General features: G+C 43.5%; 1 long non-coding RNA gene across 1 annotated transcript in view; it reads right to left on the bottom strand.

Moving 5' to 3' along the window:
* Window positions 1–3,027: 3,027 nt before the first annotated feature.
* The window catches only part of LOC142030691 (uncharacterized), a 33,560-nt gene continuing 16,761 nt past the window's right edge, over window positions 3,028–19,826 (bottom strand). The window contains exon 3 of the long non-coding RNA XR_012650240.1: window positions 3,028–3,356. This is a non-coding gene — a long non-coding RNA (uncharacterized LOC142030691). The remainder of the gene's footprint in view (window positions 3,357–19,826) is intronic.

Raw genomic sequence — 19,826 nt, 5'->3', positions numbered from 1 at the left:
GTTGGCATGCCAGCGCATCCCTCCTTTAGGCAATTCACCTCCAATCCCCAACACACCAATAAGGCTGGTGATCTGCGAGCCCAGCATGTGCTCCTGCCATCAGTAAAGAAGCAAGTCCCAGCAGCATTGACCTGGAGGGTTGAAGGAAAGAGAGCATTTCAATGAAAGACAGACTTGCCATCACGAGAGATGGCTGCTACACTACTCCCGCAGCTAATTGCAGCCAACATCAAAGACTAGGGTGCCCTCAAATGATGGAGGCTGGTAACGACAACTCAATGCCCGCCTGCTTTCAAACAGCAGATCACAGAGAGCCTTGCCTTAGCATATTATTCTGCTTTTGTTAAGAACGCTCGTTTCTCTTCCTCTCTCCCTTTTTTTTTTTTTTTTTTGGTGGTATATTATTGTGTGGCCAGTGCACAAGGAATAGCCATGATTGTACAGCCCCTGCTAAGGCAGTATTGCCTCTTCACAAAGGGCCGGTTTAGCCGGGAGGTTGGGGAGGAAGAGTTTGCTCCAAGGGTGTCATGTGCAGACACACAAGTTAGCGAGCTTTTTGCTCTGATCTTAACGTTGAGTCCTAATTTGTGGTTGTGTTTAAGGGGAGATGAAGTACCACTTTGTCATTCACCCACAACCCTGGTTCTGCTTGAATAAATAAAATGCAGGCACTTTTTGTGAGCACTTGAACAGTGCGTGCATGCGTGTGCATATGTGCCTAATGTCCTGTGCGTATCTACCAGCTCTCCAGCGCTTGGTTGCCAATAAATGCTAGAGTCTCCCAGTCTGAGGCAGGAGGATTTAGGACCTGCCACACTTGCTCATTGAACCTCCACCTGCTTCTTAACCAAGAGCTGCCAGTTCCCACTGCAGTACTGGAAACAACTTCATCTCAGGAGGCTTAGAGCAAGGATTTGTCTAAACACTGTCAACATTTGGATGCCGAACTTGACAGTTCTTGGGAGACTTTTGGCCTCTCATGCTTCCCCGGGTATCTCCAGTCAGACCCTGGAAGCATGAGGCTGTGCTGAGCAGACACTCGCAGGAAAGAGGGATGTGTTTTAATGCTGCTTACATCTCAGGCAGTGCTTTGGGGTGAACGTGGGGAAAGGAAGCACAACTGCTTCTTCTCCCTTTCCGTGATCGGTCCCTGCCGGGAGCAGGTCTGGAGGGCAACAGTCTGTGCAGGGCCAATGGGGAGTGTCTCCAGTATTGGTTACCTTTATTTTCTCACATAAGCAATGAGCAAAAAACATTCAGCTTAACTCAGCTAGCTTCTTGTCCCCATTCCCAAAGCTAGGGTACCAGGAACATGAAAGAAAAACTTACCTGCCTTTTGAAGTTTCATCAGGACAGCTCACAGAAATGCAGTTTTGTACCCAGCGTAAGGAATACCAAAATCAACATTTTTATGCCAATGCTAGGGAATTTTGTTGATTTCAAGCTGCAAAACTTTGCTTTGGAATGTTTTACCACTCTACAGGAAGTAGGGAGGGAGAAAATCCTACCTTTAGCTGACACCACCATGCTGTCAGAAATCTGGATGCCAGTCAGGACTGGGACAAGATATCCTGCTAAGTGTGGCTCATTTCTACGCTTTTAGTCCTTGCAAGTCTGCCAACTGCCCAGATTTCCCATGGGCTACCACATGGTCCTATCCTCAGGTGGTCACCTGAAAGCACTGCAGACATTACCATGCCGTGGTTTTGGAAACCATGTCTAGTCCACCTGCCCCAGGCTGGGAATGACCAACTTATCCCTGTTGGGAATGGATATGCTATGCCATGCCATCAGAATAACTCTATTGCCATTAAAACACTGTTTACTAGGTGGATTTGCCAGTGCAATGGTCCTTATTTTACCTTTTCAGTGAACTTAAGTATCAACACATTTATGGCTGTAACTCTTGTCCTCTCCTTGTGTACTGCATGCTGTTGTTGAGCCTTTCCCCAAATGGAGGCTGTAAGCTGTCATTTTCTGGTAGGTTTTGGAGGAAACCAGATGTTGGAATACATCTCTAGGCAGCACACCTTGGCAAACTTTTGCCAAGGTCTGAATATCTGCAGGAACCCATTCAGATCCAAAAGCTGGGGTTCTACTTCACCACCCTGCAGTCCTTAAGCCAGTAAGTCATCTGCTGAGAAGAGACTTACCAGCTCTAGCAAAGTCCTATGTTATGCGCTCAGCTTCCAGTTCAGAGCCATCCTGCCTTTGAGCTGCTCAGAGGACACACGCAGCAAGTGCGAGTCTCTCCGCAAAAGGCTGCAGTAGACATACAGAGACAACTATCTTGTCTTCACTGCTTCATCAGCATGAAAAGGAGGGGCTGTGTAAGTAACCAGATATTTAGATTGCACCCAAGATAATGGGAAGAGGACAAAGAGATACAACTCTCCAGCCTAGAGGAAAACATGGCTTTCCTTGCACTGACCACACACGTTAAACATCTTTGATCAGGGGAAAAGCAGGTGGTAAAAGACAGCATAGAAAAAGCTTGGTCATGCCTAACACGTCCCTTTCCAGATCAATATATTCTTGTGAAGATATAATCTTCCTGCTGTAATGCTGACAGGTTAATGACAGCATGAGTTATCCACTATCTAAATGCCCACATCGGTATCTGAGTTAGATTAACCCCGGACAGACTTAACTACTCGTGCATGAGACTCCATAACCTGTCATCACAACCCCATCACCAGTGACTTTTCCTGCCTTTTATTTATTAAACCATCATGCTGTGGGCCCTCGCCTTCCCCTGCGTGTGTGATGCTGGGTGTTAAGGGCTGTGCTGGTGGCCAGGGAACCCCTCCATCTCCTCTGAGCCTGGGCAGGTCCACCCGTGAGGTGACTCTGTCTTCAACAGGGACACTGCCAGCGTAGGCACACCGCCGGGTGGGAAGGACCTTCTTTGCCATGGGGAGAAATGGAAAAGAGGAGATACCTGCCTTCTCAGTGCAGTTGAGAAGTGGAATAAAAGCCAATGACCTGTTCCTATAATTTCCCAGCATGTAAATTTGGACCATAACTTTTATTTTTAAAATCGAGACTCAAATTTGTGTCTGTGTATTTTACTGGGTTTGGGCTTCAAGCGCAATCCAGTCCTTCTCTCCAAAAAACCAGTCCAGACAGCATGCCGTAATGGTGCAGCAGGTTGGAAGAGGGATGAGACATGGCTGGGCGACATTCCTGGGATCCTGCCCTGGCTTTGGCCCAAAATATGCAAAGTGGATTACTACAGAACGTAGCTGGGGTCAGGGTCCAGTAGCATTTGCAATGAGTGGTCTGCACTGTAGCTGGCCTGGGACTCGGGGGATTTAGGCTCTAATCCTGCTTCTGGTCTTGACCTCCTGGGTAACCTGGAAGAAAAAGGCAGAAGGGGCAGTTTTAAAAAGGGAATTTAATCTTTCGATTTAAATTTCAGTAGAATAGCACTGCTACACTCCCATCAGCTGCCAGAGAAATGCCACTTCCAAATTGCCTCGTTTCCTCCATTTACAAAGCAGAGACGAACCTACTGAGTTCCCTGGCTGCTGGATCTCTGGACCTGAGTGCACCCACCGCGCTCCTCTGATGAAAAAGACAACGAGGGCAAATTCAGATGGACAGGGTGCAAACATCTGCTTTTCCTGCCTGCTGCATTTGGTCTGGAAAGCACTCGCACTGTTGCCTGGGAATATTAGTAGTTTAACACGTAACTGAATTAGTGGCAAGAGAAAACAAATCACATGTGACTGAGTCTTCTGACAGAAGCAGCTTTGATGTCCTTCTGGTCGGGCTTGCCTGCTTCTCAGCCCAGCCACCCCCCACCTGCACCCCACCCTGTCAATAAACTGTTTGTTTAGCCTCGCACAGATTATTCATTTCTTGGCACAGAGCTCTCAGCTCCAAAGAATTAACATTTGGATTGTATTTACTGGCTAGCACTGTGCCAGCGATACAGCTGGGATTCGTTGCACAAACTATTTTGATGGGGGAAATCAATGACAAACTGAGAAGAGGAGGATCAAACAGTGAACCCTTTTGCAATCGTTGTTTGAAAACATCGTGTTGGTGATATCGGAGTTTCTAAAAGGGGGTGGGTGGCAAATGGGGTAGGGTAGCCTTCTCCCGGGTCCTCTTGCTGACTCCCACACAGAACAACCTGACCCCGTCCCGGTCCTAGAATAGATTAGTCACAGGATATTTCATTTTAAACCCAAGCTCATGTTTTTTTCCTACAGAAGAGGAGACTCTCTGGATGTTTATTGCTATTTTGCTGGAATTTCTTTTTGGTCGGAGAGGGATTTGAAAACTAAATACATTTCCTGTTGGAGACCGAGGGCTGTGAGCTGCAAGGAGAAGCATAGCCTTTGGCTTGGTTCAGCAGTAAATAATCACTTGTGTTCCAAAAAGTCATTCGCATTGGCAAGGGCTCCCAGCACCTGCAGATAGAAGCGCCCGGGGCAAGTCCAAGCACTTCATTTAGACTGTCCCTTATTACGATCAATCAGACCCCATTCCTCTTAGCCACAGGAAATTCAAGGCTTAACCCACATGCATTTTAAAATTAAAAAGGTAGAAAGACATGCGGTTAAAGACACAGAAAAAGAGATATGGGAACCAAGAAGGGTTTTTATATGTTTGCACCAGAAACTTTCTTTTTTTCACTTCAACCCTCCATGTGAAATACAAGCACATGAAACCTTCATCTTATCAATATTTTGATCCTTGGAGAAGCTAGCAGTTTGCCTTCACCTCCATTCTACATGTGTGCCTTTTGTGTCACCTTGTTTTCCATAATACAGGCACACACAGAGGAAATTGGGTATCTTTGTCTTCCTAATTTTTTCTGTTAAGCTTTTAATGCTGGCTGGGTTAACCAGTTTGGCAAATTCTCTGAACACAAGTGGTGTCAGAACATGACGGGCAGTGTGTTTGTCCTTAGCTCTTTGGCCAAAGTGCTAACATGGCAGGACTATCCTCTCCTGGGGAAAAAATAGTGCAAATAGTAAAAAAAAAAAAAAAAAGCTTAAGTCCTTTACATGCCAAACCTATGGCAGTACACTGAATGACTTCTCTTCAATGGACCTTGGATCAGGACCTGACAGCAAATCTGTGGGATGTGTGGATGTGGGTTACTGCATGAGCAGGCTTGGGGATCACGTTCGGCTATGCTCAGGATACGCTCCTGTTTCCTCACATCTGAAAGGAGTTTAGTTTCACACAATGTATTTCCTAGCCCAGGAGTCACAAAACAACAAGTGCTGCCAGCAGTCACTCTGGGCTCTGCCACAGCTCCTCGTAATCTCAAAGCTGTTGCCAGAAGACAACTTTTTTTGAGGCAACAGGGTGAATAGCTTGCATGGAAAGCCCTGGGGGCTTCACCGTTGCAAGTCTGAACCCTCTTCTCCTCCTCTTAACCACAGTGCCACAGAGTAAAATCCAGTTATCGTCCTCTCTCTGTCCCCGATGGAGGTTTGACTGGCCTGGGAGCTTTCAGCTCTGGCTCCGTCAGGGACACTTGGAGCATCCCAGTGCTATTTTTACCAGTTCTAGGAACACTGAGTTCAGGCTTGCACTGCCACCAGCCAAAGAGGAGCTGGTAGTGGGAGCATGACTCAAAGCAGCCATCTCAGCACCGTGGTGTCCCCGAGCACCAAAATAATCATGGATGTAGGAACATCCCAGGCTGAAGCAGGGAGCCGTGACTCACCGAGATCACACAGTGTCAGGTTGCTTTGCTGTGCAAAGACGGTTTACAGAACAATAAAATAGCATCTGCTCCTCCCCTCTCTGGAGATACTAAAGGTCTTTAGCCCTAGGACTCCAGCCTCGCTTAATCTGCTGCTGGATTTCGTACTAATGCAGACCTGTCACTGCAAGCGCTCGGTTGTGCGTGTGCTGCATCACAGCAAAAGTTCACTTCAGCAGGCCATCGCCATCGGCAATTAGGCTGGAGCAAAGCTCAGTCTCTGTCTGAAACGCAATGAAAACACTGGAAAAGCAGTGCTGGGTCCCGCTCGGGCGGACTCCACAGGTTCTTCTTCAACCAAAGCTGGGTAAGTGGAGGCTGCCACCACCCCTGCTGCTCCGTGGGCGTCGGGGGCACCATCCATCAAAGTAACACCTGAAGAACAGCCCTGTGTCAGCGCCAGCTGCCAGGATGAGGGAAACTATCGTCCGCCGCTCAAAAATACAAAGGGTTTCTTTCCTCCTCCTCCACTAAGTAAACTGTTAAAGACCGTGACCCCTGGAAAACATAACAAGAGCAGAGGAATTTACAGTCGCGTGTTACAGGTCAAGGCATCGAGCGTTTCACAACCTTGTGATTCCAGCCAAAAGCTCCTCTGTCTGTCTGCTCTGTGCTGGGGAGGGCTGGAGCATCGGACAAAGTGGGAGCCTGGTACAAACTAAGCAGCAATGGCAGAGGAGTGCTTGGGAGCTTCCTTCTCATCTCCATCTGAACTGCACCACAGAGCTGAGCCGGGCTTTCCCGCTGAGCCAGACGTCCTCTCCTTGGAGGGGACGCCGGGGGCCTTGAAGCTTGGGACACAGCAGCCTTGCGTTAGCAGTTTGAACATGACGCGAGGCAGGGTTCAGACCTGGACTTTGATTTACATTAACAAACCCTAAAAGGGAGGTTTGATTAGAACAACTAGTGTGAGCAAGTTAACAGCTTTTTGCTTGTTTGGGCAGGACTATTTCATTTAAATGCCTAATGAGCATTTGGGAAAAAGGACTTCTGTGCTAAGGAATGACCACTGTAAGCAAACACTACCAAGACTTCTCTCAGGTGATCTAGAAAGGTGAGGTATCACCAGTATTGTGAGAGCAAAAAAGTGAATTGCAAACCTCCCCTTGAAGTAAAAAAAAACTTGTTATCTTTCTACACAGTGAAAAAAAAGGAAAAATCTTTAACCTCTCAATTAAAACACACATATATGTATGTATCTCTCTCTTAAGTAAGTCCTATGCACTGATCTTCTACAGTTCAAAGCAGTGCTGCTGTATGATCTTGTCAAACCATTGTGAAAGTCTCTTACTGACATTAAATACTTCAGAGGTGGCTACCTCTGGATTTCAGACTCAGAACTGGGCTGAAACATATCTAGGTGAGCAGGGACCAGCCCTTCCGTGAGGGTAAACCATGAAAACTCTTGGAAGCATGTGATAACCTGTACGGTTCACGCCTTGCCTCTCTAATCACCAAGATGCAGCCTCCCTCTCCCAGGATGAGGCTGTGCAGGGCCATCACAGGGGTAGGGAAGCAGTCCCAGCACATGATCTAGGTGGATAATTACTGATGAAGATGACGGGAACTTGGTTGTATGTCTGACACATTTCTAATTACACAATAGGAGAGGGACCAGAGGGGCCATGGCCATGGGGGAGCAGCTTGACAGAGTGATTCACCATGGCCACACAAGCCAGATGAATTTCTCTGGCCAAGCGGGTCTGACCCATACGCTTACTCTCCTTCCCCCTGCCATGGCCTAGAGCAGAGCACAGTGAAGCTCCCTTGAAATGTCTATGATCATAGAAAATATACATTTTTCTGCAGCATGCAATACTCGATCAAGCCTCCAATATATGTAGATGTTGGTCTGTGTGTATGTGTTTGTACACAGACACACACACACATGTATTATTTATATGTGTGTTCAGAGGACTAAACATAAGGTTTGATGCATAGGCATGAGGATGCACAAGAGGAAATCAGCAGATTCTTAAAGCCAAATTAGCCAGCAAACTACTAACTCCCTTTGCCCAGGCCTACTGCAACAAAAGAAATGCAGGCTGGTAGCAAGAGCCTATGTTTTCGTCCTTCTTAGATCTCCAGCATCTCCATGCAATAATTTCCAGTAATAAAAAAGTCTAGCTGCAGCCAAATAAGAGGCCATTGCTGCCATAAAGCAGAGGAAGCAGAGCCTGTTCTCACAGTACAGAGTCTGCAGGAACATTTGCCAAAGTCCTCAGAGGAAATGGGTTGGCAACATCTCAAGGGCGGAAAATAAGTCCATGCTGTACCTGCTTCCCACCTTCCCTTGCAGACACTTCCACACACACACACAGCTGGAAAGAGAGGGGCAAATTTAAAGAAAACTGACACCTCTTGCAAATTAGAGGAGGCATTCCCATGTTTTGGAACAGTTCCGTGTGACTCCCTAACGTGGCTTCAGTTCTGCAAATGTCACGTGAATTATCCATCAAAGGCTAGTAACTGTGAAAGGTGATGGGGTGATCACCATGCAATGGGAGGTCTTTCCTTCCAGGGCATAAGATACCTGTGGCTGGTCTCATCTGGCCCTCTTTTCCCAGTGTCACAGAACAGCCCCTACCAGTCTAGACATTGTTTTGCTTCCAGCATGGGATAAAAACTATTTCCAGTTGCAACAGTTTGTGTGATGCAGACACCTTGATGCTAATATTCAAAATGGTCCCTCTAAGCATGAGCCATCGAACAACCGCTGGGCAGCAAGCACACCCTCCCTTCAGCTGCTCAGCTGAGTCCTGACCTACCGAGTCTGATTCCTCCCAGGATTCTGTAACTCAAGACAACGCAGAGGCCATGGGAGTGAGACACATGCGGTAGCAAGCCAGGACAGTGCTGGGTGCCAATACAAGCATAGCTTGCACACATCATTTACAATAACAAGACAAGCATGAAGGCTTTGGACATCTTTGGGTACCTTCTGTTTCAGGATCCCAACAGTCAGGGAAAGGAGTGAGGTGCCCATCACCTGAAAAATCACTAGGGCAAATCTGGCGTTACATCCCAGCTATAAGACCAACCTCCCTCCTTGGTATTTGCTTCAGGTGACCTCCAGATCAAGTTTTCCTCTAATTTCATCACCTCCTTGCCCTAAACCTTTTAACATGAGATGTAACCCCAAACCCAAGACAACAAGAGAGAGCCAGAAGCAACCTCCTGGATGGTGAGAGGTGTCATACTTGATTTTCTCAGCTAACAGGGAAGTGAAATATTTAACGCTCTGTTTCAGATCTGATCCTTGTCTCTGTTTCTCTGCCTTTATAAACCACTGCTGCATGGGGAAGAGGCCGAAAGAAGAATATCAATTGTCTTTCACAGCCCAGAGACCTATTCAGAAAAGGCACCCTGTTCTGCAGGGGCCCAAATGTTTTTTCAAATGATTCTGGCAGAAGAGTACAGAGTCCTTCCAAGACTGCTCTTTATCTGGTGAGATGGCTTTCTGTAGAGTTGGGGGAGGGAAGGTTGCTGTTACAGTTTCTTCATTTCTTTTCTTTCCTGTGACTTTTCTGCAAGAGAATAGTTAAAGAAAAAAACAGAGGAAAAAGAAAAGCCAAGGGTATGCTGTAATGCAATCACAGGGCTACTGCTCTAAAGCTTTCTGGAGGTCTTCCTCTTCCAGGCCATCTTGGACTGCAGTTGGAAGTGCCTCTATGAATCTTCAAAGAGTTTTGGTGGAACAGGGTTTCTTTTCTCCCTAATAGAAAAGAATGAACTAGTCTCTTTTCTTTAAACGATCTAAGCAGCAATTTTTTCTTTTTCACTTAGACAAGAAAAGCAGTTTGCTTTCTTTTTTTCTTTTTCTTTTTCTTTCTTTTTTTTTTTAAAGAAAATCCAAGGCAGAAGTTTCTTGCAGTATATTACAAGCAAGGTCTGTCACAGACCCTTGTTCTCCCAGTGATAATTCTGTAGCGATAAATAACACAGGTTTCTGATGTTATGATTAGGGATATTCAAGACAATACAGGTGATTTGGTTTTAATCTCAACATAGACTACAAGTGCAGACTTAGGATGAATTTTAGGTCAATCCAGGGCAGTCTGCCACTAAAAGACACAATCCTGCCCTCTCTCCTGCTCCTGTTGTTTTCCTCAAGAATGGGCTGATGCTAGTGATTAAAACCTGACCCTCCAAGAGAAGCTACTGCTTTCTGATGGATCAGCAAGCTGCAGAACAGTGTCTATATTCGCCCTCTCCCCCCCATGCAGTTGTGGATCTGGAGCTGCTGCAGGTGGGTGTCCCTGAGGCCATGAGCTGCTGGGGTACTTGTCACCTACTGCAGGGATGGCACGGCAGAGAGCTGCACCTTGGACATCTATACCACGTATTGTGTCTGCGAGCACTGAGATTTGCAGCTTAAACTGCTGATGTGTCTTTAAATATCTTTTTGCCAGCCTTGTAGATTTTATTTATTGGTGGTCTTTATTTATAGGGCAGGCCAGCAGTGGTGTGGGACTCCAGCGTGGACAGAAAAAAAGAGCAAGGGGAAGCTCTTCCCACTCTGAAAGACTCTTCTCTTTGGTTTAGGGTGCACAGAGGCCAAAGTGAGTCTTTCTCCGAATTTCAGGGAGCTTTGGATCAGGCCCAAGGTGCATCATTATCCCATGACAGAATAAAGACACATACTCGTTTTTATGAGTGAAAACTATTCTTTCTCTCCAATGAAAGGCTGAGATCTGAACACAGCTGCTATTTTGCTCTGTGCAGTGAATCACTTCTGATTCTTAAGTATTGAAACAGTGACATGCATTCCCCCCGCCTAACATGGGGACATTTCTCCATTATTGTACCATGAGAAGAATATAGTAATTCATGCCGTCTTTACTTTTTTAGCTTTATTATTGCTGGGACTCCTTTCATTTCAGGCTGAAAAAGCAGGAAACTGGGGCAGAGAGGAATGCTGACATTATCTTAAAATATGAAATTTCTGAGAATAAGACATCTCCAAAAGTACTGGAGTGTTCAAACATCTCTTCCTCAGCTGGTAAGCAGGAAATGCAGGAGTAGCTTTATATTAACTAACAAGGAGATATGACAAAAAAAAATTCCACTTTTTATGAATTGTTAGGTTGTGGTAGGTTTTGCTCTAAAGATGAGTTGGGTGTTTTGCTGGCAGAACTGGCTGTGCAGAAGAGCCTGCATCCCTTCCCCTCATTCTGGCAGATGCTGGGGATTTGAGAGCATCTACCTGGTAATTCTTAATATCACACCACAAGAAAGAAAAGTGTGGCAATTGTAAAGCATTTAGGAGAGATAAACAGGAGTGATCAGAGGCCTGGGGAGCAGGAGATACGAGGAGAGACAGAAAGAATGAGGCTCATTCAGTCTAGAGAAGAGGAGGTTTAAGGGAGACAACCACAGAAAAATAAGGCTAAGGGGGATCTTTGGAGGTCATCCAATCCATTCCTCTGCCCTGAAACAATCTCAGCAATATCTAAATCACTCCTGATAGATACTGCTTTGACCTGTTCATAGAGATCTCCACTGGTGCACAGTCTACAAGCTCCCAAGGCAACCTGGCTTACTGCTTCATGAGTGTCACTACTAAAATATTTTCTTATCAGCTTTTTCTGAATCATACTTTCTTCAGTTTAAGGCCTATCGTCTTATCAGCCATGGTCAATTCCTAAACAAAATCAAACTTTCATTTCTGTTCACCGCTCCTGTGTTAAAGGAAATAAGATGACATGATTTTTTCTTTACAAACCCACACCAGCTGTTATTCCTTTCCTTTTCCCAGGTGCTTCCAAACAACTAAATTGCTTGATATTTCCTGGAGCTGAAAATATAGATGAGCTGGTCTGTAATTCCCATGTTCCTCTGTTTCCTCTTCCTCTGTATGAAGATAGGTACCACATTTGCCCTTTTCCAGTTTTCTGGTATCTTGCTTAGCTTTTCCTGGCTTCTCAAAGATAACCACAGGTATCTAAGATCATTTCAGTCCACTTTCAAAATATTCTAGGATGAAGTTCATCAGGTTCAGCCAATTATAAAACACGAAGCTTATCTAATTTTCTCACTTCTTTCCTTATTCTGTGCTGAACTCCTATCCTTTTTCGATTCAATTTCGGATCCTGTTAGCCTCCTGCTCTCAACTGATCTTTTAAATGAACACTGATACAAAAAAAAGGCTTTAAACACTTCACCCCCTTGGTATCATCTAGTGCTACCTTTCTCTTTTCATCTTATGATAAATGTATTTGTAGAACAATTTCTTGGTACTCACTCTTCGTATATGTAAAAGAGAACTGCAAAGAGAAAAGGAACACACTATTCCTCAGAGCCACCAAGGGCAGGACAAGAAATAATGAGCTTCAAATGCAGGTTAGACATTAGGAAAAGTATTTTACCTGTTAGAACAGCAAAGACCAGAAATGCATTATGTTGGGAGTTTGTGGTCTTTAAGCATAGGTTACACAACTAATTTGTAGCCTTTTCCAGTTTGTGGACTCCTAGCATTACTCCTCACAGGGCTTCACATACAGCTGGTTTAGCCCAGTGCTAATGGGATTTCTACTGTTCAGACCTGCCTGAGACCAGTCCCCTCCAAGATGTGCTCCACAAAAATGCAGAAGTCTTTAGGAATCCATGCATTAGACAAACATTTGTCAGGAACTGGGTCAGGGGTTCGTGCCCGTCTGCTTTGCTACAATTCGGTGATCCCCAGATTCCCAAGTACTAATAGCTGTATCCTCTACACTTGTGATGTCTCAGAAGTGAAATGAATGTTGTTCTTTGCAGTTTCATTGCTTCCCTTCACTGAACAGTAGCTCTGAAATTGTCTGTACTTTTTAACAAACTTGATTATAGCTGTTCCATATACCTTACAGACCAATTAATTAATTACTGTCTAGCTGATTACATCAACTTTATAGTGCTGCAAGTCATACAATGATGCTGTAGCAGAGCAGAGACAGATCTCCTGAACTGCCTTCTCCTCCAATCTCCAGATCATTCTCCTTTCCTTAAATCTCATCCAGCTGTATAAAGGGAGAACTAAACTGTTGTTTGGATAATTTACATATGCAAATCTGAGCTAAAGAGAAATCCTCATGGCTACCGCACAGAGGCTTCTGTTAAATATTATAAATTGAAATGCTTTCCTCCCCAAGCTAAAATAAAAAGTGCTCTGGAGGGTATATTTCTGAAGGGTTTGTGACTAACCTGATTAGTCACCCTAAATTGTGATAGATGGAAGGAAAAAGCAGTTGTCAAACAAGGAGGAAATTCCAATAGAAGAGTAAATTTAAGGATGACAGTGATGATAAATTCTTACAAGCCTTAGAAAAGATCAGCCTTTTGTGTAGCTCTCATAAGGACCATTGAGTGCTCACTATATAATGGGCTGTTTTTTGGATAACTGTAGGAATGTGGTGATCAGTTTTAAAAAGGAAAAAAATGACCTCATGTACAGGCTGATCTGAGTTTATTTTAAGGTACTAAAACCTGTAACTAAATTTTTAAGAACTCCCCTTCCTTGCTGCTGCTGCAGGTGAGCTTGAGACTGCTAGGCCAGGGGGATGTACTGCAAGAGAGCATAACACTCATGGTTAGATGACTTCAGATTAAAGCCAGGTATAAATTTTAAACAGTATTGTTTTTATTGTTTTGTTTAAAATTGCAAATTTTAAGTCAGTATTGGGAAAACTCAGCAAAGTTTCTGCTTCATTTTTGTCACTAATAATTTCTAAACCTAAGTCAGATGCTTTTCTAATATGTATGCTCTATTTGCAATTGGAACTAGATCAGTGAATAACAGAGAAGATGATCACAACGAGCTCTTCTAGCTTGATTATTGCTGCATGCTTTCTTCCTTTCTGAAATATGTGAAAAATGATCATCTTAAATCCAATGTAAGAAGGCAACTAGTTTTCTGTTCCTCTCTGAACAAACTTGATCCTCTGGAAACAGTTTAGCAGGGCATGGAGGAAGGGAAACAAAAATATTTCCCCTCCTCTGTCCAGAAACGGCTAGCAATTCTTTAGTTGGCTGAAAACTGAACGGAAAGCAGCAATACATTTCATTGACATTTTTCAGCATTTCAAATTTTCAAGTATTGCCAAAACTTAACAATTCCAGCCATTTCTAAGATCAATTTCACATGGTGAATACAAGGGGCTGATATTGCTAGAGCTGATAGCAATTGATTAGTTTGGGACAAATACAAAAGAAGTGCATGTAGAATCAATCTTTTCTGTTTTCTGATTAATTTGTTTGCTTTAGCATTTAAATTCTTACCAGTATATGCACAGTAATAGCATCTAGGAGCTTCAGTCATGGAACAGAACGGCGTTGTGCTAAGAGTATACATTACAAAAAGGCAGTCCATGCACTGAACAGCTTGCACGGCTGTCATTCAACTTGACACCAACCCTTAATGGGTCTGGTTAATTCCTGGCCATGAATTATGTGAAGTTTCAGTCAGAGAAAGCCTAAAGTTTTCTTCAGTCACGAGTCTTTCCCTCAGCAGTTGAACACTATATCTCTAGTAATGTGGTCATTTTTGATCAATGAGGTCAGAAGTTTGACTTCTCCCATCTATGATAAATGAGCTTCATTTTGAGCAAGTAATGATTTCTTTTGGGGGGATGCAAAGATTTCAGAGCGTAGAAGTAAAATTGTAGTAAGATAGTAAATGAATGATGCTGTTCCAGGGCTTGGAGTTTGTTTCTCAATACCTTAACACCTCAACAATCTTCTGTTCCCTCAGTAGTTTTTTTCCCTGAATTGGAGCAAAACATATGCTGTATTATAAAAGTGCTACAGGATGCTCAGCACACAGACATTTTTGAAACTTGTCATAATGGACAAAATACTTTGAGCATCTCTACGGACACCAGGAACACCACTACAGCCCAAACAAACTGTTTCTCTATCATCTTGCTGACTTAGTCTGAAGCGGGAAGCAGATAAGATCTCATAAGAAAAGCCTGTTTTTGTGAGATTTCGAGCCAAAAAGTGCAGTTTTAAGAGGTGCGCGTGCCCTCAGTTACACTTTCTGATAAGCTTATCATATTTTCGGCCATTTGCTGGACAAACTGAGAACTCTGAAGGGTTCTTTCAACTAAACCTGGCTTTTGGCTAGATGGGATAATTGCTCTACTTCTGCTACTGCATGTGCATTTTTGAACAGAGAATTAAAACAGCATGAATTTCACTCCATCCAAGATTTGGCAATATCCCTCCAGAACAGTAGATTAAATCAGTATTTCCAAGACTTCCTGCTAAATGTATCCTTCTCTAATAAAAGCTTTTTTATTTGTTTATTGCCTTAGCTCATTTCCACTAAGAAAATGTCTCTTTTTTCTAATCATAAATCTTCCAGGGCTGTAGTGTAACGATCCTGTGTATACAGGGATAGATTATAGGAGAGATTTTTCTCACGTTTAATGTGACAACATTAAACACAAACTATAAAACAGGATCCATGGGATTTCCTCTTACTTTCAAGGACTGGCAGTGATGTCTTTTCCCAAGCAAAATTCCCACTGAAGCAAAAAATTTTAGCAAGAAGACCAATGAAAGCCAGTGGCATCTTGGCTTAGGTGAGAACTGCAACATCAGATACAGGAATGGCCATCCTGGGTAAAACCATACTGCAGATGTTATCTGTAGAAATGTGTACAGTTCTCACCATTAACACGTCATTTTTGTTGTTTCTGATCTGAATGGCCAGGCAAAATTCCCTGTGATGTTTGCTTTGGGAGGAGGAAGGAATGACAAAGTTTTAAAGAACATTTAAAAACCCAGTCCTCTAAACAGAGGGGGTATTAAAAGAACAGAGGGTAGTTCATGAGCTCAAAACCAAGTCCTTTCCATCAGCATCTGGCCTGAAAGCTCTCTATTTCTGTTATTAGTAGGAGAAGATATTGGCGCTGCTGGGTTTCTTTCTGTCTGTCTTGTTCTCCAATACAGACATGCTCCCCTCCACTAAGTCACTGGCAGTGAGGTTTGCACCCCCTGATTCAGCAGCAAAAGGCCTGTGCAGCAGCAAAAGGTCTGTGTTTTGGCTGAATTCCTGTTGTTTCCACCAACTGGACTTCTCTCAGCTACGTGAGAGGAGTGGTGGTGGTTACACTCTGTAGCTGCAACGAGGTGTGACCCATCTAATGATAATATAAATGATTTCCTCATCCAGTTAGAGTTTCCATTACTCCAAGTGCATGACAAAGTTGGACACAGAAGTCATCTAGAGTTTCCTTACTGACCAATGCAGGGCCAGGCACAGTGGAAGGCACCACTCCAGCTCCTCATGTACACTGCTGGTTTCTAAATTAACTGTGGCCACTTTGGAAGATGACCAGGGCATCACTGCACAAAGTTAAGTGGAAACTTCTGCTCCCTGTGCAGCAGAGAGGAGAAAATACACTTCTTACAAATACAAGCCATGAATCCTTAATATGTAAACACATAACAAAGTGCCTTCAAGAGGGCAATTGAGGTGTTTCAGCCTTGCTGGATTGGTAACCGTATGTTTTTTAAGTCATAAAATACCCCTCTAAACTTTCACATATCTCTTCTAAACTATGAAACATCCTCTTCCCACAAGAGTAGAGTATGGATTGAACATGGTGGCAGATAAAATAGCAGCAATGATGTCTTTGGTAAGTACCCAAGACAGTCTCTTCTGTGCTAAAAAGTCAGAATCTTGCTTTTGCTAATGCCTTGATTTCAACATGTTTGTAAGCCTTTCCCTGGAAGATTATTTGTGTATGGAGAGGGAGGATTGCTGCATGTGCTGACCAGAGGGTTTCCTCAGTCAGACCTAAGACCTCTAGATAGATCTTTGCCTGACAAATAATGCATCCTCCCTACCGACTGTGCAGAAGAGATGATACATCCTCAAACAGCACTTTGTTACAACAACATGTCACAAAAGCTAATATTGCCTTTAGCAGTGCATGCATTAGAAATATGATAGTTGATATGCTAAGTGATTTTTTTAATAGACCTTGGTAAACATGCTAGCTTCAGAGACCTCAAGCTATCTATCACTGAAGGGAGTCTTTTTTTTTTTTAAGCCTTAGCAAAGTGAATTAGTTTTTGCCTGTAGACTCTACCCTACAAATTTATTTTCAATAACACCAGGCCCTCTGAGAGGATGTCCTGTCCACAGCCCTCCTCTGCCTGACAGTGGGAACTCACAAACGTATCACCTGCAATTGTAACTCCAGCCATGATGGCAGATGGGGCAAAGGATGCAATGTGCCAGCTTAATTAGGGAAACTAAACCAAGGAAAAGACAAGCACAATTCAGAGAGTTAGGAGTTTGTCAGTAGCTGGAAAAATTAAAGACAGAGGAAAATACAGTCTGCTTTCCTTCTTGTCGGTGAATGCCACCACCTCCTTCCCAACTCATGTCTTGAGTTAAAGACTCCTTCTTTAGGGTCTGTTGATAGCACATCACCTCTACCAAGGCTGAAGCACACCCCTATTTGTATCAGCATAGCACAGACTAGGAATGGATCTGTCCTCCCCACTTCCAAAACTGATAGCTTTTTACTGGAAACGTGGTGGGATGAGTGAAATTGTATCTGCACTAGAGTTTTGCAACTAAACTCAGTGTTGAATTCCCAGTGTGGACAAGTTCTGAGACAACAGAAAATCCTTCCTGAGGAGAGGAGAGTAGCCAAGAAATTCAGGACACTTCTCCTCCAGGGACAACTGCATTGGTTGTGTCTAGGGCAAATCAGCCCATGAAGTATAGGATCTCCAGCTTTTCTAGCAATAAGACAAAGCAAAGAGTTTAGAAATGGAAGCAGGAACTATCTTTAAGTCAAACAAATCCAGTGGATCCCAGTACAAACATGTAAGTAAGGTTGGGAGAGAGGATTTACTTCTGGTCCCTGGAATTGACAATATGCCCTGGAACTATGTAATGAAATGAGAGGAAAAGAGGCATTTTCCCTCTTACTGCTGACACACAATTAATATAAAATAAGGAGGCTGTTTGGTGTTGGTTCGCAGTGATCCATCCCCACCAACACAATGAGAGCTAATGAACTAAATCTGAAAGCATCAGCATAAGATTTTGACAAATGCGTTGTTTGCCTATTGAGAGGGTAGAAAATGATTATAAATGACAAGCTGGGCTTGTTTTCAGGCATGGACACTCCAGGAGCAGCGGCATTATGGCCTCAGTTGGCTGTTCTCTGTGTAAATGATTTCACACTTCTGCTACTGAATCAATTGGGTGTTTCTCCATTTAAGAATTGCTGAAATAAAATATCTCCTGCTCCACAGTCAAGGCATGTTCTTGGCTCCCAGGGAGGAGGAAGGGTTTAAACATATCTGGGTTTTGTATTTAAAAATGAAGTGTTGGTCTCAATGTAGTGCCCTCTCACAATTCAGGATTCATGGGGATAGTGAAGATTTTAAGCGAATTATTAATAAGCATGGTGGCAACACAGAATATTGAACTAGAAAATTGAAAAAACCCAAAGTTGTATTTCATGTCTTCTTGTTCTGGGGGAAAATGAGAAGATGTTTACTTAAATATTTTGGCTAAAGAAGAAGTCCAGACATGAAAGTAAGGTTAAGGCTCTGGTATAATCTACTGATCATTTAATAGTCAAATGTAAATTAAATTCTGGAATCTCTTATTCCAGCATTTCCCCCAGAGAAGATAATGACCTAAGTAGACATCTCACAACCTAACTTTGCATCTTGTCTCTCTGGTCTGCCACTTCTTGGGCAGAGACTCTGTAACAGCTTAAATTCCCCAATGAGGCAGAAAATGTTATAGAAAGAGCAGGAATGAGAAGAGTTTTGGCTGATTTGCTGCTCCCCATTGCTCAGTTCTGCACACATCTGTGCCATTATAAACATAATGAATAATAAATCCAAGCTCATTTTTTAGGGTTGCATCCATTGCAAGTATAAATACACAAAGGCAAAGGATTTCTCCTTGGAAAGTAAGAGAGAGGGAGTTTTATGTAATTCTTATGAGACTTAATGAAATGCTGAAGATGAAACAATTCCTATTTTGCCTTCATGGAAGCAGACTTAAGTGAAATGGTACCTTTCATTCCTCTTTACAGAAGGAGGTTCAGAGCATCAGCAGGTGGGCAGGTTTAAATCAGCAAAGTGCAAACCTCACAAAGACTGGTGTCTAGGCGCAGTACAGGGAAGCCACATGAAGTTTGGATTCTCTTACAAAGCTCCGAACTGCCTGTCATGAAGCAAGGAGGTGTCCTACAGGCTTGCCCAACCTCCACACTCCCAGGGGCTGCATTCCCATTTCGGGGACTCCTCTGGGTTGTGTTGACTTGGTGAAGCCAACCTCCAGCTCTAACCCCAGGCGTGGGGTTGCATGCATCGCCCTGACAGCATGGGGAGGCTGTGGAGCCAGAAGCAGCCCCTCTGGTACCAAACACCTCACTGATCCCCATCTCTGCTGAAGAAAATTTGGTGGGCTCCAAGAGATCGACATTCAGGCTAGATCCAGGCTCTGGAGTGGCACCTGGACCATTTCCACCCTATCTGAAGTTTCCAGATAACTAAATGTTTTGGTTTGGTAAACCTCCAAAAGCGTTTTGGGAAAAAGATGATTCGGTTTCGTCAAAGAGTAAGGAAAGCTCTGTATATGTGTGTGTGTGTGTGTGTGTTGGAGTCTAATCAACTGCACCCAAGTTAATGGTAAGACCCCACGAAACACTCACCCAACAGTGCCATAAAAGTCAGTCACTAAAACCATGTTCTTCCCCTACTCAGGGGTCTTCCCCCTGAGATTCGTTTTGTGGTTTAAGTCTGATTTCCAATTAACCAATTAATAATGATTAAAAATGCACTTAAATATTAGGATCAGTGAAATAATGCAATCATTTATATATCTTTTTAATATTTTATATTCCCTCTTGGACTTATCAGAATTTCATTGTTTCTGCCTTTATAATGGGTAGTTTATCATTGTCCCTGGTCTGATTTTTTTTTTTTTTTGTTACAAATTGAGGGCTTTTTCATTTTTTCACTCTTCTAAGGAAAAAAAAATTTCCTGAGTATGAAAAACATGACAGGTGCCCAAATCCCATTGAAGTCCGCCTGCCTAATTATCCTCAGATTCCTTTGCAAAGCTTAC

The sequence above is a fragment of the Buteo buteo genome, chromosome 4 (genome assembly GCF_964188355.1).
Source record: "Buteo buteo chromosome 4, bButBut1.hap1.1, whole genome shotgun sequence".
Classification (NCBI taxonomy): domain Eukaryota; kingdom Metazoa; phylum Chordata; class Aves; order Accipitriformes; family Accipitridae; genus Buteo; species Buteo buteo.
The sequence above is the reverse complement of the archived record's forward strand: the minus strand, read 5'-3'. Positions and strand labels throughout refer to the sequence as shown.